The sequence below is a fragment of the Corvus brachyrhynchos genome, unplaced genomic scaffold (genome assembly GCF_000691975.1).
Source record: "Corvus brachyrhynchos isolate BGI_N302 unplaced genomic scaffold, ASM69197v1 scaffold100, whole genome shotgun sequence".
NCBI lineage: Eukaryota > Metazoa > Chordata > Aves > Passeriformes > Corvidae > Corvus > Corvus brachyrhynchos.
Window position 1 is genome coordinate 2,614,141 of NW_008236230.1, and position 11,670 is coordinate 2,625,810.

The 11,670-nt window shown below is 37.3% G+C and overlaps 1 long non-coding RNA gene across 1 annotated transcript; it reads left to right on the forward strand.

Annotated features, from left to right (window-relative positions):
• The first annotated feature begins 6 nt into the window (after positions 1-6).
• LOC108449795 lies at positions 7-11,416 on the forward strand. The gene is made up of 7 exons (XR_001866096.1): positions 7-1,005; positions 1,095-1,814; positions 3,717-3,802; positions 6,971-7,090; positions 7,212-7,304; positions 8,429-8,539; positions 8,701-11,416. It is a non-coding gene; the product is annotated as an uncharacterized LOC108449795 (long non-coding RNA).
• The last annotated feature ends 254 nt before the right edge of the window (positions 11,417-11,670 follow it).

Consider the following 11,670-nt stretch of genomic DNA (forward strand, 5'->3'; position numbering starts at 1 on the left):
CTCTGAGCAGTCTGGTCCAGTGGAAAGGTGTCCCTGCCCATGGCAGGGCTTTGGAACTGGGTGATCTTTAAGGTCCCTTCCAACCCAAGCCGTTCTGCGATTCTATGATCCTGCTGTAAGGCGCTGCTCCGCTTAGTTTGCCTTTCCGGGCTCGGCCTGGCTGTGCCGAGGAGCAGGGAAGGGGTCGGTGGGGTTTGGGCGCGGGGCAGTGTCTGGGTGCGCTGTGGTGGCTCCTGGGCCGGAGGGTGCAGGTTTCTCACCAGCGTTCTCGTCTTCTAAAAGTAGTATTAGATTTAGGACCTCTGCTGCCTGTCTCCTAACAGGAGCTGTTATAAATTTAACACAGAAAGGCCGTAATCTTGCTAACCTGTAGTTCATTTTTAGTTTCAACAGGTGATTTGAGCAGTCGTTTATGGCATCATTTTTCTCATGCAGGACCCTCACTTCTTTCAGATAGTCTTAAAATCTGCAGACATCCCTAGGACTGGAATCTGAATCTGGATGTTGTTGCTCCCCAGACTTTGGATAAGACACTTGAAATCATGAAGTGGATTTTAACTCTTCTGTTTATTGTCTTTTCACAGATTCATAGAATATTTGGAGTTGGAAGGGACCCACAAGGATCCTCGAGTCCAACTCTTAAATAAATGGCCTGTATGGGAATTGCACCCACCACCTTGGTGTTACCAGAGCCATGTTCTAACCAACTGCAACTACAGAAAATTAGTTGTTTGTAGTTATTTAACTACAAATACCAATGTGCTCTGTCAATGAACCCGCACATCACTGTTGGGACATCACAACATCCCAGCTGTGTGCTGCTCTGCTTGAGGATTTTGAAGCCCAGATTGCCCTGTCTGGTGGAAATATTTCTGGTGGAGATATAGAGGTACAAGCTCTGCCATTTCACAAGCAGGATCAAAAGTAAGATCAGGATACACCTGGCTCAAATGCGTGAAACAGATGTGGCATGTCGAATTTCGGGCTGTTCTAAAATGGACCAAGGTAAAAATGAGTTATATAGCATTGGAGATGAAAATAATGAAAACAAAGAAATCTTGCAAAAAATTACTGTCTTGTTGCCTGTCTTTCAGATGCCTCAAAATAAAGAGTCCTTGCTGTTGTGACATGAGCCCAAGCATAATTCTCATGCCTCTCACTCCTGTGAAAGGAACACCTTGTTTGGAGAAGCAGCATCTTATTTGCTACTTGAGGAACCCTGCAGTGCTGACTTCTCTTCCATATTCCAAGGGAAAGGACAGATAAGTCCAGTCTTTGCCTCTTAGCATCTGTCACATTTCCAGTATTAGAACCCAGACATTCGCTGGGGAGATAAAAACCACTAAGACTCAATCAAGGTGTAAACATCACAGGAAAATCAGTTCAAAGCTGGATCTAAAGGCTCAGCTCACCCTGTGGAAAATGCTTGTGCCTTAAAGCTGGGTTCTGAGACAAGGCAGCCTTTCTGCAATGTGTGCAGTGTAGCACTAGAGTAGAAAGATGCTGAGAAAATCCATTTAAAGGGTCATGATGTGGATCGTGTCTCTGAATGTGTTTATTGTCACATGACTGAGTAGATCTTAATGGAAAACCATTGGAAATCACACATGCGGCTAAAAGAAACCTACCAGTGCCTCATCTGTAGAGGTGCTTTTATATCACTTTATAAAGTGCCTGGGAAGTGCACAGAAACAGCCGTCAGAGGAAACCTCATCTCAGTGCCCATCATCTGGAACTGAGCAGATAAGAAATCTTCATGTAGCTTGCTTGGCCTTACCAGGATATGGTTACATGCCCACACAGTGATTTTACCAGTAAGTCAGATTTTATTTTTCACTCTCATCCAGTTGCCTCCTCAACTTAAATTTATTGCTGCAAATAACTTTATTTGGTCAATGCAAAATTTATTGTAGCCTTTCAGTATGAACTGTAAATGCTATCATCAGAAGCTACTGTAAAACATCTTCATGCTGGTTTGACCAAAGAAAATGCAAGAACTGTGAAAATACTAAAAATGTGTTGTAAATGTTCACATTTTGATAATGTTCATTCTGCAAAATCCTGTCTCATTTCATATTTTGGATTCTGAATATTTTATGGGTAGTTTACCATCATATTCCAATAATTTCAATATTAGTAGCTTTTTAATGACTCTTAACATTACTGTGAAGGTACTTCTATCAAGGTGAATGCCTGTTATCTCTACATTTTGTGACATTTTTAATAGCTAAATATTATCTCCATTTATCAATGGCAGACCTTGACTAACGTAGTCTGTCTCCTAAAGCACAAAAGGACATTATTCCAGTATTCTAGTTCTGTTCTCCTTTGCATTAACTACAAATGTCGCTTTTGTACCAATTACACTTTCTCCTCATTGCTTAAATAATGTTTCTGTTAGTAATTTCAAGTACTCTGCCCTCAATAAAGCTATGCATCTAGTGCTCACCTTCATGTCTGTAGGTAAAAATCTTGAGAGATTGTGTACAAAGGTAGTCTGGGCATTTTTCTGTTTAACCATTCAGTATTGCAGGTGGTTGTAGTGATTAATTGATTTTAGCAACGTTTCCGTGGCTGCTGCTGGGATACAAACCAAATTCTTGCTTCAGGGGTTGAACTGCTGAGTTGGTTCTGGTTGCTCAGTATGGCCAAGGGAAAGAACAGGTGATTATGAAATAAGGTGATGGCTCCTGGGTGTGCTCTGGTGTTTGTGGCAGCGGTCAGGTAAGGGAACAGACAGGGTTAGGAACATGAAGGAATGTGGAATGACAGGGCATCCTGTGGTTGTAGCCAGGCATCTGTGTTATGATGTAGGGTTTAGATTAGATTATGAAGGGTTTTGATTGAAAGGTTTAGATTGGATAACATGTTATGCTGTCTAGTTTTGATGCCTTTGTTGTCTTTGAGATACATGAGCTTTTTCTGAGGCTATTACTGCCTGACAGGGCTGGAGATAGAGTTTTTTAAAAGGTTATAGCAGAATTTCTGGAGGAAAAGTAATTGAGAAAGTGGTAATTTTTGGAAATAAAAGCAAAACAAGTTTTTTATTTGCTTCACAATGGCTGTAAGCCAAGAACAAGGCTGCAGTCCAGTGTAACTTTTTCTCTAAGGGGGTATGGAAGGAAAGCGCATGGAAATACAATTGAAATTCACAGTATTTCAAAATAGAGATGACCACAACAGTGAAAAAATTTATGAGTCCTTATATAAACAATCTGGTTTTTAAGTGAAAGGAGAACTGCTTTTTATTAACAAATTATAAATTGTCTCTTGAATGAGTAATTTCATTCCTTTTGGGTGGGAGGCGTGGGGATCAAAAATCCATCTTCCTTAAAACTGTGATGAGAAAACCTGGGACTGGGTTTTCTGAGATGCTCTTTTGACAATTTCCGTTATGTCTGGGGGTGATGAATTTTGAAGATTATAATTTGCCATTCATTGCTATGTTAACATGCAGATAGTTTACTTAATTTTAGCTTCCTGGTGAAAAATTTAATAGGTTAAATACTTAATAATTTTTTAAGCTCTTGGTAGTGTTGTGGAATGGTAAACATTTTGTATTTTTTCTAAATATTGCTTACATTTTTGTGATAAATGTGAGCAAAGGAAACTTTTCTAAATACTTATTTAACACCATGCTACTTTCTATACATTTTTGAGGTGCAGAAGAAACAAAAAAGAAACTAAGAAAACTTCAACTTGGTAATGTTTTTCAGATGTTTCATTCCATTAAAGGAAGCTTTACTGTAACACTTTGAGGAACTGCTATCGGCTGATTTATTGTGCTTGTGGAGCTGATACAGTGAGTATGAGAGCCTTCCTGCTGGCTGTGGGGATAGTTTTTGAAATAGTTTTAACCATAGCTTCTTAGCACTAAGGTTGTGTTTAACTTAGTGTCAAGTTCTCACTGTAATTGCTAACGTTAGTTGATACAATATACTTGTTGTAGCTTTTAACCTTCGTGAAAGCCTAACTGGCTAGTGGAAAACAATGTACAAATTGAATCTTATAAAAAAGAGTTCAGAAGCTGCTGAAAAGTTGAGTGATTTTATATAAAAACCTTTACAAGAAAAGGGTTAGTGGTCTTGATTGCATTTCCCTTTAGACAGAAATCCTCTGTCCAAAGCTACAGCCTCCAACCAGTACTTTCTCCAGACCAAATCTAGACTGTCAGCAGATGTGCTCAGAAGAAAATGGACGTGTAAGGTGTATTATGTCTGCCACTAAAAATAATCCTTTGAAGTTGGGGTATTTTAATGTATCTGTTCCTTCAATATTTTTCATAAGCTGGGTAATTGACATCAAAATAACTCCACTGCAAGTACATATTTTGCTAACTCATTTTTAATTGTGGTTTGAAATCTTTGAGAGCTCCTTGTTACCATGTTTTGTTTTGGTTTGCTTTTTGTTCTGACATTGGAAATGCATTAAGCATTCTTAGACCTGAGCTAACCTTGGATTTGCTGCCAGAATCCCCATGGTCAAATTATGTCTTCATAATCAATATTTGCTCTTTCTTCTGAAATACTGTGCATCTCAGAAAAATTTGGCCTCATGTCGCTTAAATAACTACAAAATACTTTTAAACTACATAGGAGTTAAGTTTGAACATTTGTGTTAATAACTGTTCAACCTGGAGAAATGTCTTCTATTACAAATTAATGTATTTGCTCTGCTTTTAAGCTATTGTAATGAACTGTGGCTTTTAATACAACTAAGGAATGGATCAAGGTCTGTAAGCATCTATGCAAGCACAGATACTGTTTCAAACTATACTGAATGGAAGATGTGAGATGTTTTTTGCAGTTATTTTCCTTTTTTTTTTTAGTGCTAAATATTTGCTTAATACAAGTGTACATACAAGTAAATTTGTTTTAATTGGTGGAAGAAGGCTTTAAAACTCACTAAAATAGATTAGAAAGGCTGTGCTTTGAAGGGCAGGGGAGAAGGATTAGGGACTTCTTAGAGTTTGCTTGAAGGCACTAAACAAGGATCTCCATCTTTCCAAGGCAATAGGTGGGGTGGGATGTGGCAGCTGCATGAGTAGGTAGAGGAGAAAAGAGGGCAACATTCAGGGCAGGGAATCTGGATGGCAGGACATGATGAGATGCTTGGGTTTTGAATACTTCTTAGGTTGATTAGAGTTTCTGATGAGCTCATTTTGGCAGTTGATAATTGCTTGGTTGGATAACTAGTTGTTTAAAAGGAAATTCTGCCTTGTTAGTAGCAGCAAGTCTATCTTCCTTTCTCAAGTGTTGCTTCGTCTTACTCAGTGAAGCTTTATTTCCATCTACAAGAGGTAGAGATCCTTGCTTCATACAAGGAAGACTTTATTACCTCACCATTTTGTTATTTGTTATGTTGTTAAACTGGGGGTGGAGATACTGTACCACGTAGAATGTCAAAGCTGAAGGATGCTTAATGTCTGAAGCTTTTCTGGCTTTAGCTTTGTGTCAGTGTGACTGGAGTAACACCAGAATTGTAATACTCTTCATGATGACCATCCAGGTTCAATATTCAATTTAGATTTATTTTAACCCAAGGGTTTAGTCTCTTTCTGATTCCTTTTTGGACATTTAATGATGTCAGAAGTGCAAATCAACAAAAATGATTCAGCCTATTTTCTAGAATCCCTATGGGGAAAACTTTCTGTTCATGATGTTTTCAAGTGGAACCTGCAGGATTTCGTTTAAAAAGCCCTAATAGTCTGTGTCTTGAAGGAAATATATAAGCATTTTTCAGGTAGTGTCTCCTGTTAGAACAGCTGAAAGGCCACACTTCTATGCAAATATCTGTTGAGATTTGGACTTTTCAGTATCTCTGAAAAATGCAGTGATCAATGACAGTACCTTATTGCAGGAAGCTAATTGTGACAGACTGTTTTAGAGAGGCAGGGACTGGAAGTAAGAAAACTTGCCAGTTTCCTTTGGAACGTGGTTTGCAAAGGTTTTTAATTCTTTTGTGGACAGCACATAAAAGAAACTGGATACTGAAGACCAGTGGGGCTGGAAAACCTGTGAGATGTTGCTAAAGACGAGATGAGGAGATGAGCTTAAGCAGAATTTGGCATGTTAGCAAAAGTGATTATTGGGTCAAGGCAAAGTGGGCAAAGAGTAAAATAATGTGGAGTCTCAGAAAATGAGAATAGCTTGGGCAACAGTTTGGTCTGAAGTGGACAGAAAGGATATAGCCTCAGACATGTGAATCAGCATTAAAACAAGAGGGTACATAATCACTTCTATTTACTAGTGCTGCCATTACTCAAATGACAATTAGTTCAAACATTAGAGGTTTTTGATATGTGTGTGTATATTTTTATATATTTATTATTCCCCATTGTGAAATCTGGCATTAATTCTTTAACTTCTTGGGTATTTTGATTCCAACAATGAAACCTAAACCTTGTTGAATGTTAAAAAGAAAACAAAACCACAAAAAAAAAAAAAAAAAAAAAAGAAAAAGGGTTGAGAACTCTCAATACAGGTCAAAATGCCAAGCACTCATCTTGTGTGGGTGGGTACACTTGCAAAATCTTCAATTGCCTGATTTGCCTGTATACAAATTTCTGCTCCCAGTGATCCTTTTGAAATTCAGTGTGTGGAACGGGTAGTGCTTCATTAGCCTTGATTTATTCGTTAGAGAGCAGAGTAGATACACAAAAAACAATGAGATTAAGGTTACCAAGGCAACTTTGATTTTGACAATTCAACTTTAATTTTGGCAATACCTAATTTTTATTTCTTGGCGTAGCAACCTTAATGAGTTGAGGCTTTGAGTTTTTTAATGTAGCTTTTATTTTATGTGGGAAATACATTGGGAATCTACCTTAATATGCTAAAATAACTCACCAGAAATGCTCTCTCCTTTAGCAGTATGTACTGCTGTATGTTCTGAGTTACTAGGCTGTACATAGCTATGTATGTGCCATACAGTACATGGCTGTATAAAAGTTCACGTATTTCTTCCTTAGGTCCTGTGACATGTAGACCCTTTAGAGTTACTGGCTTCAGCTCCATCACAACATCCTTACATGTGTTGGTGGCATCTTGACTACTGAACCACACTGGTGTACGTTGAATTGGAGGGTCAGGTAAGTGTTTGTTTATGCTTGAATACAGCAAATAAAAAAAGCAAAAAGGTTCTTATATAATTTTCAATCTGTAAGTGGTCACAAAACTGGCATTTATCCTCCCTTTTCTCTTACTCACTAGAGACTCCAGAATTCAGCAGTATTGGCAATCTGATGCTTGCTGTGTCATCACATTAAAAGGAATAGGCAATTTAATAAGACTTGGTGACACTGGGTAAGGAAAAGTGTTTAATTTTTTTCTTTCTATAATCAGCAGTCTACTGAAATGTCTCACATTACTAAGTTGTATTTTTTACAAATACTCTTCAGAGTTGGTACAACTGTTTTGAGATTGATTTATTTGTATAACAATTAACATCAGATTTTATATCTTGTTTGTAAGCTTTTGGGAGAGTGGTGAAAGGAGATTTTTTGGTATCTTGGCTAGTGCAAAAGCAGTAATATACAAACTATGTCAGGACAAAAAATATTGAGTCAAATTAAGTTATGCTGTGCCAAATGATACTTGCATGAGATGAAAGTATTTCATTTACTCTGAAACAAACACTGGGTATCTTCTCAATCATGTAATGGGCTTACATTTTTTTCCTAATTTTTTATTTAGTTAATTCCATATAACTATGGTATATATTTAAAAGTGTATGCAGGACTGTATTTCTTAAGCTTATATCTTGGTTTGACATTTCACTGATCTTTGAGTTAGTCTTAACAACATAATTAGCATTCTATGTTATTTTAACAATTTTTGGATAGTCATAACATAATGAAAGTAAGTCAATTCCTTGCAGCATAGTAGCTGTATTATGTAAAAAGGTTGGTTGGTCTTTATCTACATGTATTATGATCATTGGAAGTTTAACTGAGGAAACTTAGAAAAGACAGAAATGTTAGAAATGTGCATTGTAGTATAAAGGTTTTATATGATAAATACACTGTAATCTGGTAAAACAAATGGATTCAGGTCAAACGAGAAACCTGAAAATCAGGTTTCTCCTTCCTGCATTGTCACTTTTAAAAAGAAAGGATATTTATTGTCGTGGCAAGTATGTCAAATGCAGTAGTAACTTTTCAAATGCTATCATTTTTATGATTATAATTTGTGCTTACCTAATTTTGGTTTTATCTTTCTTTGTGCCGAACAGCACTTTAGCAATTTTATAATGCAAGTGTTCCTCTTATAATGATAATCTGTACGTCCAAGGTGTGTGTGAATGGCAGTTAAACATTTCTGTGTATCACTTGAGTGTTCATTGTATTTGCAGTATATGCAAAATAAAACAGAGCAGTTCTTTCCTCAAAATTACTTATCTTTAACTTGCATCTAATTTTGCCCTACAGGTTAAAAAACCCTCAAACAACACAACAAATGAACAAACAAAAACCAACTCAAACAAATGACTTTTCTTGAGAAGCTCTATTTTGTGTTTCACAAACAGCACAGAATGAAGAGTAAGGTTTATTTTCTCTACAACTTTGTCTTTCATCACCTGAAAGTTTCCTATCTCAGATTTTTAAGTCTTTCCATCACTGATGGTATTATAAAATAATGGTATAGTGTATTTCAGGGTTCTTTTTGAATTAGTTTACTTAACTTATTTCTTAATTGGCAGCCCAGAGAAGAGTTGAAGGAGCATATGGAAAATTACAGAACTTCTACAGCCCTTTTGTCTTCATTTTGGGATCAAGTATTCAAAGCCAGACATCAGTTGAGTGGACATCACAAGCAAATCCATCATGAAGAAACAACAAACCCACAAATGAAAGACAGGAAGAGAATAAAGAAGCCTGAAGATAATCCTGTGTTTTTCAACACAAAAGCAGCTTGAAAGAAGGATTCAGGCTAATTTAAATGCAGTACCTCCAGTAGGTATGATCTGTATCATAGCAAAACTTGCTATTTTCTTTCTTCATTGTATAATATTTGGTAATCTGGCACATTTATTTGCTGATTTATTTACATATCTTTGTAAGACAGTTGCCGTTAACCTGAACAAAAATAAGGTACTCTTTTCAAACAGCTGCCTTCTTCTTGGTTTGGAATAGTACCAGTCTTTGGAACAAATTATGCAGGTGCTGATCAAAAGATGCAGCTAAAGGTTTTCTGTTATAGTTTGTTACAAGCTTGTACAAGTTTGTTACAAAGTAGAGCCACTGAAACAGGCTCTTTCAGGAGCCAAGAGAGATGCTGTGAGACTTCTTGGAATCCGGCGAGTTAACTAGGTGGAAAAACAGCTTTCTTTGTAGTCACGGCTGAATTTTTAGGAGGAGTGTTAACTGAAGCACCAATTTTATCAGTTAGCATAAAATTCTACTTATCTGCACTTGTAAGAGTTAACACCAAGACTTTCCCTGACCTCAAGTGCATCCTTTCTTCCAAACAGAATTTGAGAAGGCATTTGATGCATTCCTGTTATTCAGAAAAGATCTCTTTTTCTTTGATAAAGAAGATAATCTCTGGTAGCCACCTGTCCATAAGTTGACATTACAAAATATTCTGATAACTTTTCTAATATTTAGGTAGAGAAGCTTGTGTACATCTCTTTCTCTAAGTTTCTTCTAAGTATGTGCATTTGGTTTGGGATGTGTTCTCTCTTTGTTGGTCTTTGTGGCCATACATATGACTGTTACATTGTCAGAAAACATTTTTACAATAGTTTAACTAGAGAAATAACTTTCTGACTTTCACAGTTGTGTATCATAAATTAATTCAAATTGTCAAAGTTTTTTTCCCCAAATGGCTTCTTTATCCTGCTGTTTTCTAGGACTTACATAATTGTTTATACTGAATCTGGCTTTTCTCGTTTGGAGTTGTTGTCACTCACATGGAAAGAAATAAATACATGTTTTAGTAGCTTACTGACATTGGTATTATAAAAAGAAAGCAAAAATGGAATTTGGGTTTGGTTAGTCAAAGGTCTAATTGCTTGAAGTGAGCTAGAGCATTTTTGTTAATAAGTAGGGAGCAGACCAATATGCTGATGATGTACCTTGCACATAGGCATCTTTTGGGCTTTTTTTAAATGAAGCAGTCAGTTAACAAAAGTTGTCTCTGTTTGAAGTTGCAGAAGTGTAAGGTTAAGCACTTTACATCGTTACATCATTACAATGGTTACTTGTGAACCAGTGGGGTATGACAATCCAGATTTTATCTTAGGTTTCGTAGGAAATCTGTCATCTGATGTACACACTGCATCTCTGTTTTGAAAGAAAAAGGAGCATTTATGGACTGTCTGGAGCTCTTCCTGGAAACGCGAAGATTAAAAACTTGAACTTTTCATACCTAGTTCTGACTCGAGCTTTGCTTGACTTCTGTACAGCAAAACAAACTTCATGTCAACACTGTTCCTTTCTTACAGCCCCCTGAGGTGCAAACTCATAAAACTGGCATTAGCCATAGTCCCAGCCTGCAGCTGTCTCTTAATTCTTTCTGCTAAAGGCCTTGTCCCCACAGCAGAACAGGATCTGTTGGTGATCACAGCCAGCTCGGTGGTGTGTCCTGCAGCACAGATGGAATAGCTGATGGCAGAAGGGCATAAGGGTAACCCTGCTGTGCTGACTGTGGCTCTGTGAGCATGGGCTGTGCCCTGCACAGAGCTCCAGAGTGCCAGAGCAAGCTGCCTCATTTTCTCTTCGTACCACAATTGTCTCTCTTTATGCCCATATTAACAGACACACATGGGAAGTATATTTTAGAGTCTATGGATACTGTAAAACTTCAGGGAATTCCTTTAAAATGAGGAAGATCTGCTGTCAGGTGGTTACCAGCAAAGTGTTGGTAGCAGGTCCTGGAAATCCAGCTGTTTTCCTGGGCGTCCTGTGGCGCTTTGTTTGTTTTCCACCGTGAGGGGGCAGCAGATGAACAACATCACGCGGGCTGTTTGTTACCTTTCAAACGCTTTTCCAGTGTCCCTCTCTGCCTGTGAATCCCAGCAGGGGCTTCATACCAATGGGAGAGTTTAAAATTATGATTCCTACCTGGAATGTACAGGAATGATTCCTGTAGCTGGGATGTATGAATTTGAAGTCTTCATTCTTTTCAGTATTAAGCAGTAGAATTTATTTAGTAAAATCTATCTCAAGTTTATAAAAAGGGCAGTTCTATATTGAGACTTAAGATTTTTATGACTATGGCATTAGGTGTGTATATATTTTAAAGGATAAAATAACCAAGCATCCCAACCCCATGTGCTTATTAGTTAATGTCACCTAAGTTTTACTTAACATCTTTCAAATATTTATTTTCTATATTTCAAATTGCATATTACAATTAAAGATAATGTTCTCACAGCCATTCTTCTCCCATCAGAAAATAAAACTGAGAATACACTAAATCTAGTGATGCTTTTCATTTGTGTGTAATTAATGTGTTCGTGTACAAGGATGGCTTGTGACTTCTGCTGACAGAGCATGGGAGTTAAAGGCCTCAATTCACAGGCAGTACTAGTGGTGCTAAACAATAGAACCAAATTTTATTGCCTTACTTCAGCCACAAAGTGCAGTTTTATCACCTAGAACTTTATGGAAGTGTACTATATTATTGATTGGAAGTAGAGTGGGGTCCATTTTCAGACTGTAGGGAA